We start from the raw sequence: 20,541 nt of genomic DNA, 5'->3' as shown, positions 1-20,541 counted from the left end.
TTGTTTTTGGTCATGATGTTTCATTATAGCACTAGAAATGCTAAGTAATACAATAGTGTAGCACACAATTTCCATTATTAAATTGGACTGTCAACAACCAATTTTAATCAGCAGCTTGTGTAGTGCCATCCAGAACCAGGAAAGCCAATCAGTGAAGAAGGTGCTTCCAGCTCAGTCTCAGCTTGATTTCTCCATGCTCTGCAACAAAAGCATATGCTGTCTTCTGCAATGGGAATTTAACCAATATCAATGGCAAAAGCCTTTACAGAATGTCGCGCCTCAGGGTCTGACAATCCATAGGGAAGTCCACTCTGACACTGGGATTTTTCATTCAATAACCTTATGTCTTCCGAGAGTGCCTTCTTTTAAAAACTACTTTGACTAGGGGGGTAGTGAGATGGTTCAACAGTTAAGAGTGCATAGTGGGCTGGGTAGTGGTGGTGGCAGCAATGGCAGCATCGGTACACACCTTTAATCCCAGCACTTGGGAAGCAGAGGCAGGTGTATCTCAATGAGCTGGAGGCCAGCTTGGTCTACAGAGTGAGTTCCAGACAACCAGGACTGTTGCACAGAGAGAAAACCTGTCTCAAAAAAAAAAAAAAAAAAAAAAAAAAAAAAAGAGTACATACTGACCTTACACACCTTTCATGCTAACCCTGGAGAGGAAAAGGCAGATCTCCAGTTCAAGGGAAACCTAGTCTATATAGTCAGTTCAAGGCCAGCCAGGGCTATTTAGTAAGACCCTACCCCTCCCCACAAAAAAGACATTAGGTGGGCATGGTGGGACTCCTGTCTTTAATCTCAGCCTCTAGGAAGCAGAGGCAGAGGGATCTTTGCAAGTTTGAAACCAGCCTGGTCTACAAAGCAAATTTCAACTAGCTAGGACTACATACTAAGATCTTGTCTCCAAATAAAATTGCATTTATCTGTGTAATTTTATGTTTGTGGGTGATGGTGGAAAGCAGATGACAACTTGTAAGAGTCAATTCTCTCCCTCCATAATATGGCTCCTGGGGCTCCTAAAGGGTCAAACTCAAGTCATCAGGCTTAGTGACAAGTGTTTTAAATGCTGAACCACCTCACCAACCCTGAGGAGTGACTTCCCTTTCCTGTGCAGGATACCTTTGTTCACACTCTAGTTGTTGCATTTTCTTTTTTAAGATTTATTTATTATGTATACAGTGTTTTACCTGCATGTATCCCTGTATGCCTGAAGAGGGCACCAGATCACACTATACCACATTGTGAGTCACCATGTGGTTTCAGGAAATTGAACTCAGGAACTCTGAAAGAGCAGCCAGTGTTCTTAACCACTGAGCCATCTCTCCAGCCCTAGTTGTTGGGTTTTTAAAAATATTTATCTATAGCTGAGTGATGGTGGTGCATGCCTTTAATCCCAGCAGAGGTAGACAGATCTCTGTGGGTTTGAAGCCCACAGAAAAGGTTCTGAACAGCCAGAGCTGTTACACAGAGAAATCCTATCCTGAAAAACCAAAATAAATAAATAAAATAAAAGTATTTATTTACCTATTTAATGTGTGTGTGCGCCTGAGTGTATGTATGTGTACCATGTGCATTCAGTGTCTGCATAGGCCAGAAGAAGGCATTGGACCCATGGAGCTGGAGTTAAAAGCAGCTGTGATCTATATAAGGTTGGTTTTATGAAATGACCCAGGCCCTCTGAAAGAGCAGCAAGTGCCCTCTACCACTGAGCCATCTGTTCCGCCCTGTTTAACTCCTGTTTCAATTACCCATTATTTATTTCAATCAATATAGCCTGTGTAAAGTTGTAAAACAAATGGAAGTACAATTAGTCCTGGCGTCCTTAAGTCAGTTCTTTGCACCGGTGATTGTGAAATGACTGCCTCTAATTGTTATTCATTTTCTGGGGGTGGGGGTGTCTGTGTGTAATGCTGATTTGAATACTACCCAATGTGCTTCACCCACTGACAGCTTGCACAACAAATAAGCAAGAAAGTTTTCAATGGGCTGTGGCAACGCCCTCGGGCGAGCACGTGTTTGCAGACTTACTGACATTTACAGCGCCCCCCATAGTCTCTCAATGTTATAATTTGGAACATGCCTCACATTTTTGGTTACCATGCAGACTATCAGAATATGTCATGGAAATGTTGGGAGCTTTAGCTACTTTCCAGCCTGTGTCCACTCCCTATGGCCAGACTTTAGACAAGCATGGTAAAGAGCCTCCAGTGATCTATGGGGGGAGATTGCATTTAGTTTGGTAAGTGTGTTTGCTTCCTGATTTCCAAAACACAATGAGCTATGGGCTGCCATCTGGAAGACTACTGATTCTGGTCGAATTTATGTACTGCAGTATATGCTGTCCCCATGGTGGTGGAACCAGCACCTGCCAGTTCTTTTCTCACTAGGCCATCCATAAAGTCAGACTCCCCCCATCCACCCAATAGAGCCAAAAACTGTCGATCTATCAATACAGATTATCCCCAGGTAAATCTCATGAATTGGTACTATCCACGCTGCTCTTATCTTAGCCCACTGGCTAAGCTTTCTTTCTCTCTCCAGCCACAGGGTGTCAGTGTTCATTTGCATTTCCACAGCTGCCCAGTCCTGCTACTGCCCTTACCTATGCCATCCATGTAGCAGGCATCCAAAAACAGATGGTGTTTCTCTTAGCACTTTATCTATCTTAGCTCTAGGGTCCAATACTGGGAGGAGGTTCAGCAGCTGGAAAGAACAGTGTTCCTAGTGCAGCCTGCGTGGTATTAGTGGCAGGACTTGTAAACACCACACTCACACTGCTGTAACCATGCATGCCACTTTTGGCAAGTTTGAGTCTCTGCCATTGGAGAAAGAGTTGTGGCCTTCAGTTGGATAAGCAGCCTTCACTGTTATTGCTGTGACAGGTCCCTCCTTTTGAAATGTTTCACATTCGTCACCAATTGCTGTTCTAGCATGGTGTACTCCCTCCTTCCCTTTCCATGACTGGGACCCAAACACAAACACTGGTAGAACTGTTTGCTCAGGTCATTTTTTCCATAGTCTCCTGAACTTCTGGTGATTTCTAACAAATAGTCTTGCAAGAATCTTAGCTTACTCAGTAGCCTCTTGAGCCATTTATGTATTTATTTTGGCACCAACCACACTCGGTACCTTTTAACTAAGTTGTTGGGTGTCATATGCATTTTACTGACTAGAGGGATTTGCTGCAAGTGTGATTGAGTTCAATCCCCAGACTAGAGGACAGAGCCAGTTCTTGAAAGTTGTCCACTGACTTTCACACATGTAAACATAGACACATGCATGCACACACACACATACATGTACACATGCCCGGGCCGGCATGAGATAGATAAATGTAATGGAAGAAAGAAAGGAAGGAAGGAAGGAAGGAAGGAAGGAAGAAAACTATTGGAGGAAGTAGTGCTTGACCAGCTCACTTGAACTCCTAGATTCAAAGTCTGATAACAACAAAACTAATAACCAAGGGCTTTCCCCATAATTTCCCCTATGAATACACCTAAATAAACTCTCTTGTGGGGCTCTCGAGTTCTGACATGCCACTTTTTCTATTCAGGCTTCAGGCTCCAGGCTCCCTTCATCAGCTCTGGTTCCCTGGGAGGACTACCTGAGTTCCATCCCCAGGGACGCACGTGGTGGAAACGGAAAACCCACTTCCACGAGGCGTTCCTTGGCCTCCTTAGTGTCATCACCCCCACCCTGCCCCCAATAAATAATAAAATAAAACATATTTTTAAAAAATTTTAAGCCAGGCGGTGGTGGTGTATATCTTTAATTCTAGCACTTGGGAGGCCGAGATACACGGATCTCGGTGAGTTTGAGGCCAGCCTGGTCTACAGTTGAGTCCCATTATAACCGGGACTCTTGTACTGAGAAACCAAGTCTTGAAAAACAAGCAAATAAACAAACATTACAACTCTGGCCTTCCGTGCCAAGTACTACTGCTTTTTAATTTGTCTTGTTTCAATTTCATGTTCTGGAACTCCTGTAGATCAGCCTGGCCTCAACTCTTAGAGATACTCCCATTTCTACCTTCCTATTGTGGGAATTAATGGAGTGAGCCACCACTACCTGGTAATACTTAGCTGGTTTCTATTAAGTACCACTGGGCGGCAGTTTTAGGTCTTTTAAAAAGGTTTGTCTAGTTTTCCCAGAGGTCAAGAGCCTGGTACAATTTATAGTTGTATGGAATATAAATATGGGCTCGTCCGGGATTTGAACCCGGGACCTCTCGCACCCTAAGCGAGAATCATACCCCTAGACCAACGAGCCACGTAAGCTGCTTCTTTGGTCCATTTTATGACCATTCAGAAGTCTTGGGGCGGGACCTGAAGGACAGAGCTGGAAGGAGAGTCGGATTTCAGACCCGCCCAGAAAGGGTGAATTCAGACTGTGATTGCAGAGGGACTCCATCGTTCTGGTCCCTCTCCATCACGCACAAAGTGAGGAGCCCTTAGTCCACCGGTGCGGCTTTACTTTGATCTTGGCCCGCGGATGCTACTTTGTGCTTGGCTGTCGGTTCTCGCTGCACACGTGGAAGCCCGCGCTCTAGAGGTCACAGTCACTACACAGGACAGACGATCCTCCCAAGATCCCGGTCACCACTCCTAGAACCCCAGAAAGGGCCACGGAGCTGGCGGCGAGTCACCCTGTGGTATAGCGAGAGTGCTGTACCCCGCTAGTGAGTCGTGCCTCGCCCACTAGCGAGGCCAAAACCTAGATGAGAGGCAGATGCTAAGAACCATCAGCCTGTGGGCTGGACAAGCCGCTCTGGGGCACCCGGGACTCTGTCCAGAGTTGGAAATCCCTCTCCAATGCAGACTTTGGAATATCCAGCAGATCTGGAACGACCGGTCTCTGGATTCTGTAGATCAAAGCCACCAGTTCCCTCCTATGTAGAAGTTCCTAGGGCACGGGTAGCGAGGAACTGAAACCTTCACCCAGCCAACTGTCATGGAAGGGGTATCCGCTCTTCTCTTGTCTTGCTGTTTTCTAGGGTTTTAACAGGAGGAACTTCACAACTACTTCTAGAAGATGGAGAGTAGAAAAGTAAAAGCTGGGCTCGTCCGGGATTTGAACCCGGGACCTCTCGCACCCAAAGCGAGAATCATACCCCTAGACCAACGAGCCACCAATTAAAAGGGTTTCCCCTCTCCAACCCACCCCACCCCACCTTTCAATAAATGCGATAAAGGGACTGCCATTCCAAGCCTCTGGCTATTTCAGTAGTTACTACAAATTCCACAATTCACATCGAATTTCCAGGGTTTATTAAGTTGGCTGCGTAAACGAATGAGCTGCTGAGCCCATCATTTTTCCAGTCTCATATGACCTACCGAGTGTACAGTACAGATGATCGGACATGTCAGGAAAGTGGCAGACTTTCCAGGCATGGTTATGTTAGAAAGCACAAAGGGAAGTGCAGAATTTACACGGTTTTCTTTTTCCTTCCTTCCTTCCTTTCTTCTTCCTCTTCCTTCCTTCCTTGAGGCTGACCTCAAACTCAGAGACCCACCTTCCTTTGTCTCACAAGTGCTGGGATTAAAGGCATGTGCCACCGCCGTCCAGCTAGAAACCTTTTAAAATAAAATATATGTGTGCTTTGCGATGGGCACGGTGGCACTTGGTCAAGGTCATCCTCTATCCCATAGCCAACCTGGAACACAGTAGCATGTATGGTAGTGTGGGGTGTCTGGAAGCTGGCATGAAGGGCAAGAGGCAGCCATGCCCATCAGGGAAACCAAGGAAGCAAGAGCAACCTGCTACTCACCTGTACCCTTGTCTCTCATTCATCCTGTTTTCACAGAAAGGAAGTCAAGAACAGAATCCAGCTCACCATGCTTGCCTGAATGTGAACTGCGTTCTTCAGGCTTCCCTGAACTGACAATATTCTCTCCCAAAACTTGAGGTGAGATGGCTCCGTAGAAGGAAAGTACTTGGCACCAATCCTGAATTAGACTCCTAGGACTCCCACTGAGAAAGAAGAGAGAGAAAAGATGCCAGCAATTACATAACTAAACAGGTGATAATTCTAATTAGAAAGCAAGCAAACCTGGTTGGTTTTTTTGTTTGTTTGCTTTGTTTTGTGTTTTGACCTATAAAAATGGTATTGAGGGCTACTGAGATGGCTCCACGGGTAAAGTCTTGGCTGTACAAACATAAACAAAAGGATGTACTGTCAGCCCCTAGAGTCTTCATAAAAGCCAGGAACAGCAGAACACACTACTGCAATCCTACTTCGGGTCGGGGGGTGGGGGAGTGAGGGGGGCGGAGACAGCAGATAATCCTCCAGGCTCCATGACCAGCCAAGCTAGCCAAACCAGCAAGTTTCAGGGTCAGGGATAGACCATGTCTGAGAACACAAGCTATAGAAACCTTATTGGAAGACACCTGATGCCAGCCTCTGGCCACCACAAGCCCTGCATGAAGAGGGCACCTGTGCATACCTCTCTCTGTCTTTCTTTGTGTGTCTCTGTCTGGCTCACACACATACCTCACAATGGCATTCCCTAATTCAGAAATATTGGGAATTTGAAAGCGATTAAGGTAATCCTAGTAGTCAGGAGGCTGACACAGGAGGGAAGCCAGCTGGCTTATGTAATGCTTCTTATTCAGTCGTTCACAAGTAAATGAGAGAGGTCCCGTTACTAACTTCTCCTCCTGCAGATGAGAACACTGAGACACCGGCAGGACAAGTAACACCAGCTCATATCTACCAAGTATCACTGCAGGCACAAAGTGTATAATATATGTATATATTAACTCCTTTAACTGTCACTCAAAATATAAAGGGTCTGTCTGGCAACGAACGCATGGTGTAGGCCTATGTACCTCAGCACTCAGGAGGCTCACTGAAAATCTGAGGTCAGCCTGAGTGGGCTATAGGCTGAGTTCCAGGCTACAGACAGGACTACAGAACAAAACGACCTCACTACCAACAGAAGACAACAGCCCAGTGAGGAGACTTACAGGGTAAGTACTATGCGTTTATGGATTAACTGACTTTATCCTTCAAACAAGAGTATTAACTTGGCGTTATTACTATTCCCTTTTTGTAGACATAAGTGAAGATGGAAGAAAACAAGTGATTAAGTACCTCAGCAAGGTTATGTAAGTCTTAGTAAGTGGTGGAGCCAGGAATCGAACAGCTTAGTTTATTGTTTATTGTCAGAGTTTGTATCTTAATCACTCTTAAATCTACTTTAGGTACTGTAAAATACCTTAGAATACATGGGTTCAATTGCATGCATCAGCAATCTTACCACATGTCTGAGATTAAGGTGTATTGGGCCCTGTGAAGATTTTCCAGTTAATATGTTAGGGCTCTTCCATACAGTCAGATCTTAAAGTTGTAATTTAATGTGTATATGTATATATATATATATATATATATATATATATATATAATTTATGGGTATGAGTGTTTTGTCTGTGCCTCATGTCTAAGGAGGTCAGAAGAGCATGTTAAATCCTCTGGAACTAGAGTTACAGGTAGTTGGGAGCCACCATGTGGGTGCAGGGAACCAGCCCAGATCTTCTACAAGAGCAGAAGTGGAAAGAGAAAACAGCTAGACTGTAACACTGCTCTGAAGAACTTAGGAGGAGACAGAGCCAGTGGAAGACATAAAGTCAAGAACCTCCCAGATCTTCACTGGGCTACCACCATCTGGCCAAAATTAAAAAAATAAAAAATAAAAAAATGGATGCTGCTACCTCTCTCTCTCTCTCTCTCTCTCTCTCTCTCTCTCTCTCTCTCTCTCTCCTTCCTTCTTTCCTGTCTGCAAGAGTAGTGGGTGCTTAAAGGCTAAATGGTCTCACCAGGCCCTGTAGCCAGACCTTTTCACATGGGCTGTGACAGTGTAGCCTTCAATCCTGCAGGAGACTGCAGGCCAGTAAATTGTTCTTTAAATTAGTACCTTCTTTAAAAACTTCCAATAATCATTTTGAACATCTCCCATCCCCTTGCCTTAGCCTGCTGACTTTGGAGACTGAGATTTAAGGTTACTGATTACAGCAATGATAAACTAAGGTAAAATACAGTGCTGGTGGATAAGCAAAGACCAAAAGCTGTGGCGAGTCCAAGGGAGATTGAGGGACATGTTGGGAAACCAGAAAGGCTTGGTGGATGTGATATTTGAGGTAGTTGGCCCTGAAAGACAAGCCCCTCTGACAGACGGGGCGAGGGAGGGAATTTTGCTTAGGAACACCTTCTGAAAGGGCAGCCAGATGGGAAGGTTCAAGGTATGACCAATGTGCCTATACCCCCTTAAGAAAAGTCATGAGGGATGGAGAGATGGTTCAGCTGGCTTCAGTTCCCAGCACCCACATGGTGGTGGCTCAGCACAGCCTGTAACTCCAGTTCCAGGGCTCTGACTGATACCTTCTCCTGGTGTCCTTGGGCACCAGGTACACTAACTAGTGGTAGCAGAGAAAACGCCCATACATATAATCAATAATATTAATAAAAGCTTTGGGACAGCATGTAGGTACACTATTTACTACCCAGACTATTGCCTTCCTATGCTGTACTCAATAAACTATTAACGAAAGAAAAGATAAGAAAAGGAAGGGCCTAGATAGAGGGCTCTAGGGGATGGGGAAGTACATTAGATTTGTCTCACTAAGATGATAGGACAGACTTAGTAGACTTCCTAGAGGAGCAGATAGGAGGTGGGGTGAGGGGGAAGAGGGGGTGGTGGGAGGAGAGGAGAGAGGGGGAACTGGGATTGGAATGTCAAAAATAAAAAAACAAGAAAAGAAAACAAAGGAAGGGCTGGGTGGTGGTGGCAAATGCCTTTAAATCCCAGCACTTGGGAGGAGGAAGCAGGTGGACCTCCGTGAGTTTGAGGCCAGCCTGGTCAACAGAGTGAGTTCCAGGACAGCCAGAGAAACTCTTGTCTCTGACAAAAAAAATAAATAAAAAGAAAGAAAGAATGGAAAGAAGGAAGGAAAGAGGAGAGGGACAGGGAGAGGGAGGTAGCAGCATCCACTTTTTATTTATTTATTTTTTTAAATTTTGGCCAGATGGTGGTAGCACACCCCTCTAATCCCAGCATTTGGGAGGCAGAGTCAGGAGGATCTTTGTGAGTTCGAGGCCAGCCTGGTTTACAGAGCTAGTTCCGGGACAGTTAGGGCTGTTACACAGAGAAACCCTGTTCAAACAACAACAAAAAAGTTTTTGTGCGTGTGAGCCTGCAACACGTGAATGCAGTACCCAGAGAGACCAGAAGAGGGTACTGGAGTCTCCGGAACTGGCGTTAAAATTGTAAGCAGCCCTGTGATACTGTGGTCTGATCCTCTTCAAGAGCTGTCTCTCCAATTTAGAAGCATCCGCTTTTAATCTAGTACTCACAAGGCAAGCCACAGGAAGACTCTGAGTTCAAGGTTAGCCAGTGATATGTAGTGAGACCCTCAAAAGAGAGGAAGGGAGGGAGGAAGAGAAGTTAAGAGAAGTCTTGGGAGGTCTGTTTGGAAGGCTAGGGCTGCCTTGGACTGTGTGTAGAGATCTTCAATGTCAGGGTCAGCTCAAACCAAGGTATCCTGCTATGATGTTTCTTGGAAAGCAGTTGTGTCTGCAAAGGCTGACTGATAAGAACTGCAGTAATATGGGGAGGTTAGAATGTTGCAGGTCCAGAAACTAACTACTATTTATCTTGTGCTATATTTAGGCTCCCTTACTTACCCACCTTTGTGTTAGTCCAAATATCCTGTGGTTAACAAATAAAAAAAACCTTTGGAATATGTTTGTTTAGCAGACACTAGCTTCTACCAAACTAAAACCTAAGAATATTCTCAGATAACCTCTGAAGGTTACAGCTGAGATTTCTCTGCTCTGTGTCTACTTAATGTTTCCATTAAGGTATTTGGGCCGGAATGATGGCTCAGCAGTTTAGAGAACTCACTGCTCTTGCAGAGGACCAGGGTTTGGTTTTAGCACCCATATGACAGTAAACAAAGGTCTCTACTGTGGTTTCAGGGGATTCAGTGCTCTATTCTGACCTCTGTGGGCACCTGCACTCCACTCATAATCTCACACAGGCACACATCCACATAAATAGGAAATACAAAGTCAGGCTGGAGAGGTGGTGCATCAGTTAAAAGCACTTGTTGCTCTTGAAGGGAAAGGAGCTAGATTTGATACTCAGTGCTGATAGTGGCTCACAACCACCTCAACCTCCAGTTAGGGCCGTCTTCTGACATCTGTAGGCACCAAGGATGAATGTGGTGCACATATATACACATAGGAAAACACTCAAACATAAAATGAGTAACTCTAATTTAGAGAACAAATTAAAAGGTTTTTGATTTTCATTTTGTTTGTTTTTAAGTGTCTTGATATCTAACTCTGTTTTGTTACCATAAAAAGTTCCTGAAACAGTTTCCATGTTGAAGCTCGGGATTTGGAGTAACTGAAATTCCAGGGCGTGGTCATTCATATTCAGTTCCAAAAACACATTACCTTTTATGCCCTTTGAGGTGAGAGTTGTGTTTTTGCATTCATGCAAAGAATAATAACATGTACAGTTGTACATCTGCATATAGGCACCACAGCAAGTTAGAGTAGGGACACTTGGTTAGAAAAAAAAATCCCCTGACTAAGGAGTCAGAGGCAGGCATGTCTTTGTGAATTTGAGGCCAGCCTGGTCTACAGAGCGAGTTCCAGGATGGGCTCCAAGGCTACAGGGAAACCCTGTCTTGGAAAAAAAAAGAAAGAAAGAAAGATAAGAAAAGAAATAAGTTTATTGAGAAACAGAACACTGAGAATGGGAGATGGCTAGTGAGCTAAAAGAAAACCTTAGGGACTAGAGAGATGATTCAGTGGTTAAGTGGTTAAGAGCACTGGCTGCTCTTCCAGAGGACCTGGGTTCAATTCCCAGCACTCATATGGCATCTGTTACTCTGGTTTCCAGGGACCCGACACCCTCACACAGATATACATGCAGACCAAACAATTCACATACAATGAATAAGAAAAAAGTAAAGCTTAGATATTAGTTGGCTATGAGACCCCCTCCCCCCCAGGGTTTTGTTGAACATCTCTCTATTCTATGCATGGGTGCAGAAGGCTTTCCAGTCTCTCTGTTCCCGTGTTGGAGGTTCTAATGCAGCAATCTGCAAACACTATCTAATACTGGTTAGAATGAGACACTTTGGGTTGTGAATATCTAAACTGAGGAAGTGACAGTATATTACGGGAAAATAATCTAGAGAGCCCTTGGGAGACAGACGAGCCTCAAATCAGAATGAACTTGAACATCAGGGCCTCTCAAACTGATGGCTTTAGGGAAGGAATATGGGTGGGCCCTTGAAATCTATTTACTCAAGTGTTTCCATAAACTGTGAAGTGAGACATTTTAACTACAGTGGATTTCAACCTCGATCTCTCTAGTTGCACATCCCTGAAGTCTACTGCAATACAGCCTTTTCTTGTGTGTATAACATGGGCACCACATTGACATTTCATTTACCTCATAATCTGAGCAATGAAATAATCACATCAGTGGAGACAGAGAGGCCTGTGACAATGCTATGGAGCTGTTGACATTCTTTAGTTAGGAGGGGAGAGGAATGTTCACAGGGTTGGAATCTGGAATTCCAAGCGTTACAGTGCTACCCCCTCCAGGCTACCCTTCTCCCAACTCCTGCAAACTGCAAGGGATCCTGGGAAACACTAGCATTTCTAAAGGAAAAGAAAGGTTAACTGAAAGGGTCCTTAGTGATGCAAGTTCCCAGAGATCACTGTTATGATGGAGTGACTCTTTGCTATTGAGGTTTAATAAGGATCAGGAGAAACAAATAGGCCAAATAGATGTTTATTCATGGAGAAATAACTTACAACATAGACTGATGAACACCAGCAGGTTCCTGGTCCCAAGGAGGCCTCCGGAGAGCATACAAAGTGAATATCTCACTACATTTTGCTGATGATAGAGTTGTTCTGGGGTCGCCCATGAGGCTCTAAGTAAACCCTTACTCATGTTTGTTAATTAAGCCCAACAAAGTAATTGGTTACCAAGCTGGACTTTGGTGGAATCATTACCTTGAGCTGTCCTTGGTTCCCTAACTGGTATCAACGAATATTTGTTGACTCCTTCCCAGGAAGAGTTATAATCACACACAGATTTTTTTTTTTTTTTTTAATCTTAGGAGGGAATTTGAAGTGAGAAATTTTGCTTTTACAAGGTTTGAGATTTTAGACTATTGCAGTATTTTGCACCAAAGTTGTGTAAACATTTCATCCTGCAGGGAAGCTCCTTAAGCAGGAAGATAAATAACTCAAAAGAGCTTCAAGAAGTCCCTGAAACTCATCAGATTCATTAGGACCCTCCCCACCAGAGTAAGAAGTAAGAGCTAAGAGTCCTTCTCAGAAGAGCAAAGTCATTTCTTCAGAGAAGACTCTGAGACCAGAGCTTCTTGGAAGAAGCAGGAAGGAGATGAATGGCTTGGAATATATTACACCAAATGAGGCACCTGGAAAGGACCCCCTCCAACCTGTTGAGCTGCCTGCAGGCTGTGCAGTGTGCTCCAGGTTCCCAGCTTTTGTGAGCTGTCACCCATGTTGGGGTAAGTTTATTGATGCATCAGTCTTTGAGTCATTTTTGCTTTTGTAAGTAATCCTCACCCATATTCCTAATACAACTCATTGGCTCACCAAGTTGGACTTTGGGTGGTGGTACACACCTTTAATTCCAGCACTTTGGAGGCTGAGGCAGGCAGGCAGATCTCTGAGTTCGAGGACGACTTGGTCTACAGAGCAAGTTCCAGGACAGCCAGGACTCCACAGAGAAACCCTGTCTTGAAAAACAAAACCAAAAATAATAACAGCAAAAAGATTTTAAAAATTGTGTGTGTGTGTGTCTGTGGGGGTATGTTGTATGCATACAGATGCCCTAAAGGTCAGATTATGGCATCAAGGTCCTTCAGGCTGGAGTTATAGATACTGGTGTGAGCCACCATTTGGCTTCTGGGAATCAGATCTCGATCCTCTTGAAGATCAGCCAGTGATCTTCATGAGATCCCAAAATACTTCTAGATAAAAGAAATGTGACAGAGGTTTCCTTAAATCAAAGACAAACCCAAGAGTTCATAAGACATTATAGATTACAAATTGTGAGGCTGATACAAGCTTTTCTAGACCAAAAATAACAAAAAACAAACAAAAAAAAATCTCCCCCCCAGATGGAGTTTCTCTGTGGTTTTGGAGGCTCTCCTGGAACTAGCTCTTGTAGACCAGGCTGGTCTTGAACTCACAGAGATCCGCCTGCCTCTGCCTCCTGAGTGCTGGGATTAAAGGCATGTGTCACCACCACCAAACTTTAATTAGCTATCCTTCTAGTCTGTCTACGAAACACTGCTGCAGAATCATCACACAGTGCGGCTTGAGAGATGGCGCTGCAGTTAAGACCCTTTGTTGGTTTGATAAAGGACCTGAGTTTCAGCCTGGTCTACAAGAACTAGTTCCAGGACAGCCTCCAAAACCACAGAGAAACCCTGTCTTGAAAAAAGAAAGAAGGAAAAGAAAAGAAAAAAGGGCCCGAGTTCAATTCCCAGCATCTACATGCTGGCTCACAACCACTTGAAGCTCCAATTCCAGAGAGCCTGACACTCTCTTCTTACTTCTGTAGGCACTAGGCACACACATACCTGCTTCTATCTATCTGTCTGTCTGTCTATCTATCTATTCATCTTTTTTTTTTTTTTTTTTTTTTTTTTTTTTTTTTTTGAGATGGAGTTTCTCTATGTAGCCTTAGCTGCCCTGGAACTTTCTCTGTAGATCTGTAGACCAGGCTGATCTCGGACTCACAGAAATCTGCCTGCCTCTGCCTCCAGAGTGCTGGGATTAAAGTTGTGCGCCCCCACTGCCCACTCATCTGTTTATTTTGGTTTATTTTGTGTTTTAGTAGGGGAGTTTATGACACAGTGCATGTATGAAGGTCAGAGAACAATTTGATTCTCTTCTTCCAACATGTGGGTCTCAGGTCTTCAGGTTTGGTGGCAAGGGCCTTTATCCGTGGAGCTACCTTACTGGCCCTCTCTATATTTTACAGCTCTCAAGTCTTCTTCCCATTTCTTCCAACTGTTTCTCGTTGAGATTCATGTTTAATCCCGGGCCTCCTGGGAGCACGGTTAACCTCTACATTGGCTGGCTTATCTTAACTCTCCCAGCCACTCCTCCCCTCCTCTCCTTAGTAACAGTTAGCCAGCAGTTACAGAAAAGAATGTGCTCAGACAGGAAGGGGCTCATGGAGAGCAGGATACAGAAGCCACAGGCTGAGGCAGAGGGATCTGTTGGCAAGGCATAGACTGTCTATGTCTGGAGCTTGGGATCCTGGCCTCTGCGATAGAGTTTGATTTATCAGGCAGAGCAGGCTGGCTGAGTAGGGTAACACCATTCATGAATTTGGGAGGATGGAATGTGATGCTGGTGTGAAGGCTGGAGCTGAGGACCATATCTGTTGCCCCCAGTGGTTAACATGAACAGATAAAATAAGCCTTTAATCCCAGGACTCCAGAGGGAGACTGAGATAGGGGTATTGCCAAGAGTTTGAGGCCAGCAACTCTGGGCTTCATTGTGAGTTCAGAACAGCCTAGGATGTACAGTAAAATTATGCCTCAAAAAACCAAAAGGGAGCTGAGCTATGGTGGTGCATGTCTTTAATCCCATCATTCTGGAGGCAGAGACAGGCAGATCTCTGAGAGTTTGAGTTTGAGGCCAGACTGATCTACTGAGGGAATTTCAGAACTGCCAGGGTGGTTGGTTACACGGAAAAAACCCTGTGTGTGTGTGTGTGTGTGCGTGCGTGTATTAACATAGTATATGATACATATACATTATATAACATACATATTATATATAATATTATATGATACATATACATTATATATTATATAGAAATGATATGTGATATATGATCTATATTGTGTATTATATTATACACTATGATATACACCTTATACAATGTATATATGTATCATACAATATATATGTGTATATATCATATAATATATATATATATAGTGTATATACATATGAAGAACACCAAGAACCAATTATGAAATTGCAGCCTGTTTTAGTAGAAGACATGTGGACATAATCCTGAGAACCTAACTTCTTTTATATGTCGAAAACTTTATACTTCCTGCTTATTTTATCTGATTGCATTTGGTGGTACAAATTTCATCCTCTAAGATTACTTACTTCATTGGGAGCTAGCTGTGGTGGTACATGTCTTTAATCCTAGCACTTAAGAGAGGTAGAGGCAGAAGAATCTCTATGAATTGGAAGAGAGCAGCCTGGTTTGCATAGGAATTCCAGGTTGGCCAAGAGTATGAACAAACTAACAAAAAATTGCTTCATTTAGGTTAGTGAGATGGTTCAGCAAGGGCATTTGCTGTCAAGTCTGATGATTTGAGTTCAATCCCAGATGGTGGTAGAAGAGAACTGAGTCTGTCAAGTTGTTCTCTGACCTCCTCAAGTGTGTCCCAGCTTCTGTTTACACACAACAGGAACACACAATAAATAAATGCAAAAAATATTATTTTCTCCTTGTACTCTAGAAATTTAACATGTCCTCTCAAAAGCAATTTGGTTTTGTCATTCTTTGAGACAGCTCCTTTTTTTTTTTTAATTTTATTTTTTCTTTTGAGACAAGGTTTCTCTATGTAGCCCTGTCTGTCCTGGAATTTCCTTCTGTAGACTAGGCTAGCCTAGAACTCAAAGACTCACCTGCTTCTGCCTCCTGAGCACAGAGATGGTGGCTTGTGCCACCACTGTCAGGGTGTGTTTTAATTTGATCACTACACAAGTGTTAAACGATTCTGCTCTATAAAAGACAAGGAGCTGGAGAGATGACTCTAGCAGTTAAGAGCACTGATTGCTCTTCCCCAGGAATTGGGTTCAATTCCCAGAACCCTCAGAGTAGCTCACAACTGTCTGTAACTCTAGTCTCAGGGGATCTGATGCATTCGTTGTAATGGCCTCCTTGAGCGACAGGCATGCAGGTGGTACACAGGCATACATGCAGGCAAAACACTCTGGGTTTTGGGTTTGTTTGGTTTTTTTTTCAAGACAGGTTTCTCTGAGTAGCTTTGGCTGTCCTGGAACTCATTCTGTAGACCAGTCTGGCTTCGAACCTACAGAGATCTTCCTGCCTCTACCTCCCTGAGTGCTAGGATTAAAGGGAGGTGCCACTCCCTCCTACCTTCTCCCCCGTTACAGTCAAAACACTCTAATACATTAAAAAAAAAAAAAAAAGCCAAACAATATCTAAATCAAAAAATGAGCTCAGAGACTAAATTCCTTTGTAGGCCCAGAGCAGAAGCATGAACTACCATCTCTGCAGAAGCTCAGAAAGGAGGGTGGGAAGGGTATTGATACCGGTCCACAGCCAGCAGGGTAGGCAAACACCAGAATTCAACTGGCTGGTGGCTCAGAACCACTTGTTTAAGGAGGGGCCAAAGAAGAGTTTTTCTTGCTTGATTTTATAAAATGTGTCACTGACATCCAGGATTAGCCCAGGCTGAGATGAAAGAGAGTAGAGTTGAAACACTGTTGTGAGCATGGTCCCTGATCACCCTCAGCTTTTGGTATTAATATCTTTGAGTAGTGGTCTCCCACACTGAAGTAGGGCACTAACTAACTAAATGCGTTAGAAGTGACAGTGTGTGAGTTCCCAGGCAAGGTCAGAGTAGCCTATACCTTGTTCTTGGACTGACTTTCAAGGTTATAAAAGAATATGGCTTTGTTTAATTAAGAATAACTCTGATCACCCAAAAGCAAATATCCTGCTTAGTAGAGGGAACTAGTTTATTGGCCAAGTCTGAGGATTTAGTTTCCTCTTGTATTTTCATGACAGTTGTCACTGCCACCCCCACAGAACCCTAACGAGTTCTTCTCGGATTTAACATACCGATATTAAAGCAGGAAAACCTCTTCTTTTGCTCAGCTTGTCCTACAGAAGACAGGCTAAAATTTAAAAAGACTTTCTGTGTAATTAAAGAGAACAGAGGGGAAATAAACACAGAGAAAAGATGTATAAAAACATTTCACCAGCACACGTTATATAATCCTGTGTATGTTTAACTTGCCTTTGCACATGCATATGTTTATATGTGCACATAAAACATCTGAAGCCAGAGCTGGAGAGATGGCTCAGCAGTTAAGAGCACTACCTGCTCTTGCCGAGGACTTGAGTAATGCTAAACTATTCTATGGGCATCTAAGAAAGAGGAGAGGTGTGGAATGGCTGGAAAAGTATGAAAGGCTAAGTATAGAGAAACTTGGATTCAACTTTGTGTGTGTGTGTGTGTGTGTGTGTGTGTGTGTGTGTGTGTGTGTGTGCTTGTGGAGCCAGCTAGAGGGGTTATCCTCAGGTGTTTGTCCTTAGGAGGCCTAGACCAGATCTTGACCTGTGCTGGAATTACAAATAACATTATCTGACTTTTATTTTGTTATGTTTGGTTGGTTTTGGCTTTTTGAGAGACAGGGTTTCTTTGTGTAACAGTCTTAGCTGTCCTGGAACTCAAGCTGTAGACCAGGCTGGCCTGGAACTCCTAGAGATCTAACTACCTCTGCCTCCAGAGAATGCTGGGATTAAAGGCACGTGCCACCACTACCAACCAGGCTTGCTTGTTTGTTTGAGGCAGGGTTTCACTATATAGCCTTGGCTGGCCTACAGTTCAATAAATATGTCGACAGGCTGGCCTTGAATTTACAGAGATCTTACTGCCTCAGCCTCCCAAGGACTGAGATTAAATGCATGTGCCACCATGCCTAGTTCATGACTGGCTTTTTTTTTTTTTTTTTTTTTTTTTTTTAAACTTAGATTCTCAGGGCTGGTGTGATGGTTTATCAGTAAAGAGCACTAACTGGTGTTCCAGAGGACCCAGGTTCAATTCCCAGCACCCACATGACAGCTCATATCCGTCTGTAACTCCAGTTCCAGGGCTTCTGACATACATGCAGGCAGAATACTAATGATTATAAAATTAAAAAACAAATACAAAAAAACCAACGTGTGTTCTGGGGCTCAAACCCCAGTGTTCTGGAGCTCAAACCCAGTCTCTCAGGCTTATGTGGCAAGTACTTTAACTGAAGTATCTCCTCAGACTTGGATTCCTTTTTCTTTTTTTCTTTTTTGGTTTCTTGAGACAGGGTCCTTATCTTGCTGCTGAGATTTCTGGCTTCATCAGACAACCTTTCCTCCTGACCCTGGTGTCTTTAAGACACTTGGTAGTAAAACTGGTTTCTTACTTTCTGGTTTCTTACTAGGCTTCTCTCTACAAGGGATGTGTCTTTTGAATGCCTGCTTCCAAAGAGCTCTCTCAGAGATTCTCATTCTTCACCATGTTGCCTAGTTCAAAGACAGCAGACCATTTCATCTGGGAAGCAAACATACTCAAAATGCATTGTATACTATATAGGTAGGTATGTTGTTGGGCATAACTATAATCTTAGGCCTTAGTGCTGAGGCAGGAGAATTGTGTGTTGGGGGCCATGCTAAGAAACACAGCTAGGAGGAAAAGCCTGGCAAGCAAGCAAACAAATTTTATTTATTTGTTTTTTGGAGACAGAGTTTCTCTGTGTTGCTCTAAAGCCTGTCCTGGAACTTGCTCTGCAGACCACGCTGGCCTCCAACTCACAGACATCCACTTGCCTCTGCCTCCTGAGACCTGAGATTAGAGGCGTGTGCCACCAACGCCTGGAAAACAAACAAAATCTTATATTCTACAATATTGTGTGACAAACCCTTCCTGGGGAGACTCAACACACTATTCACCCCAGTTAGAGAACCCACATGGACCATAGGTACCACTGAAGTCCAACCTGGTGAACCAATGAGTTTTATTGGGTTACTTAGAGGAGTGTGGGTGAGGGGTTCTTTACAAAAACAGAAATTACTCAAAGACAGCTGCATCAGCAAAGCCCACCCCAGCAGAGGTGACAGCTCACAAAGCTGGGAACTTGGAGCACACTACACAGCCTAAAGGCAGCTCAACAGGTTGGAGCATGCCCTTTCCAGGTGCCTAGGTTGGTCTACACCTCTTCCAGGCAGCTGCTCTGGTCTCAGGGTCTTCTCTGCAGCTTGGTTTTGCTCTTCTGAGAGGGACTCTCAGCTTTTATTGCTTACTCTGTCATGGAAGAGCCCAGTGAATCTGGTCAGTTTCAGGGACTTCCTGAAGCTCTTTTGAGTAGTTAACCTTCCTGTTTAAGGAGATTCTCTTCAGGATGGTATATTTCAAACTTGGAAGGAACTACTGCACAACATACAGGTTCTTGGCTATAAGCTAGGAATGGTTCCAGGCCCGTTTATTCCCTCTGCATGAGTGTGTGTGTGTGTGTGTGTGTGTGTGTGTGTGTGTGTGTGTGTGTGTGATATCTTTCTTGGACCCGCAGACTCCCCAGACATGTTCTTCAAATTGTGTAAGCCAGAAGTGCTAGGGAGGCGAGCAGAAACATGCAATACCTCTTGAGGCCAGGACCTTCAGAATCCTTACACTGTAACTTCTGTCCATGTTGCTTTGGCCTGAAGCAAATAAAATTTTCTGAATTCAACATCAACAGAGTGGAGGAATGTTCTAAATCTGAGTTAGGACAGAGCTAAATTTCCTTTTATAAAAGCATTGTTTTATTATTTTATGTGTGTCAGTGTTTTGACTACATGTATACATTTGCACCATGTGCATGCCTGGTATCCACAGAGGCTAGAGAAAAAATGGCATTGGATACCCTGGCACTGGAGTTACAGATGGTTGTAAGTCATCTGGGTGCCGGGACTCAAACTCAGGTCTTCTGGAAGATCACAAGTTCAGGCTGAGCCATCTCTTCAGCTCTCAGATCTACATTTCAAAAGTGTATGCATGCATGGAACAGTGAAAAAAACCAAAAGCAGGAAGTTTTTTTTTTTTTTTGCCTGGGACTTTCCAGCTTACTCTGGATGGGAAATGGGAGAAACATTTCTTCTGAAAGTAGCTAAGTAGCTACTAACAGTAATAGGATGTTCCTGCATGTGAGATTTATCTTTAACTAAAGAAAGCAAGTTCCTGCCATGTGAGAGATGCTGTATTCTTAAAGTACCAAAGTGGTCAATGTTTCTCATAAGTGATAATTTATTTTATAAGAAGCGGGAGAAACACTGTCCTCCAGAAAAGTATGCTGTGGGTGCAGTATCCTCTTATATTTTAACGTCTGAAAGTTATTGAGACTTCATATATGTAGTTCATAGGGGTGCCAAGCCTTTGAACTCAAGACTGGAAACTTCCCACGAGTTAAGAGGATCATCTATTAACCAACCACTCTGCGAATTCAAGTTTATACTGCAGTTCAGAGTGAGAATGTCTTGTTAAAAAGTTGCTTTTTAAGATGCGAAAGAATCGGCTCCAACTAGGCATTAACGGCTTTTTAAAATGAGGTTAAATTCGTATGTTCATAAGGGACTTAAAACACAGCAGCATCCGTTTGTCTCCAACATTTGAGCCCTATTCTAGGGTCATTTCCACGTTTCCCACGTTAATTTAAAAAGCTATCAAACCGCTCAGGAT

At 43.7% G+C, this 20,541-nt stretch overlaps 2 non-coding genes across 2 annotated transcripts; both read right to left on the bottom strand.

Moving 5' to 3' along the window:
• Positions 1-4,200: 4,200 nt before the first annotated feature.
• Positions 4,201-4,272, bottom strand: Trnap-agg (transfer RNA proline (anticodon AGG)). The gene has a single exon. It is a non-coding gene; the product is annotated as a tRNA-Pro (tRNA).
• A 786-nt stretch (positions 4,273-5,058) lies between these two features.
• On the bottom strand, positions 5,059-5,130 carry Trnap-ugg (transfer RNA proline (anticodon UGG)). Its single transcript has one exon. It is a non-coding gene; the product is annotated as a tRNA-Pro (tRNA).
• Positions 5,131-20,541: the final 15,411 nt, after the last annotated feature.

This window comes from Phodopus roborovskii, unplaced genomic scaffold (assembly GCF_943737965.1).
Source record: "Phodopus roborovskii unplaced genomic scaffold, PHOROB, whole genome shotgun sequence".
NCBI lineage: Eukaryota > Metazoa > Chordata > Mammalia > Rodentia > Cricetidae > Phodopus > Phodopus roborovskii.
Note: the sequence above shows the minus strand (reverse complement) of the source record. Positions and strands in the feature narration are given on the sequence as shown.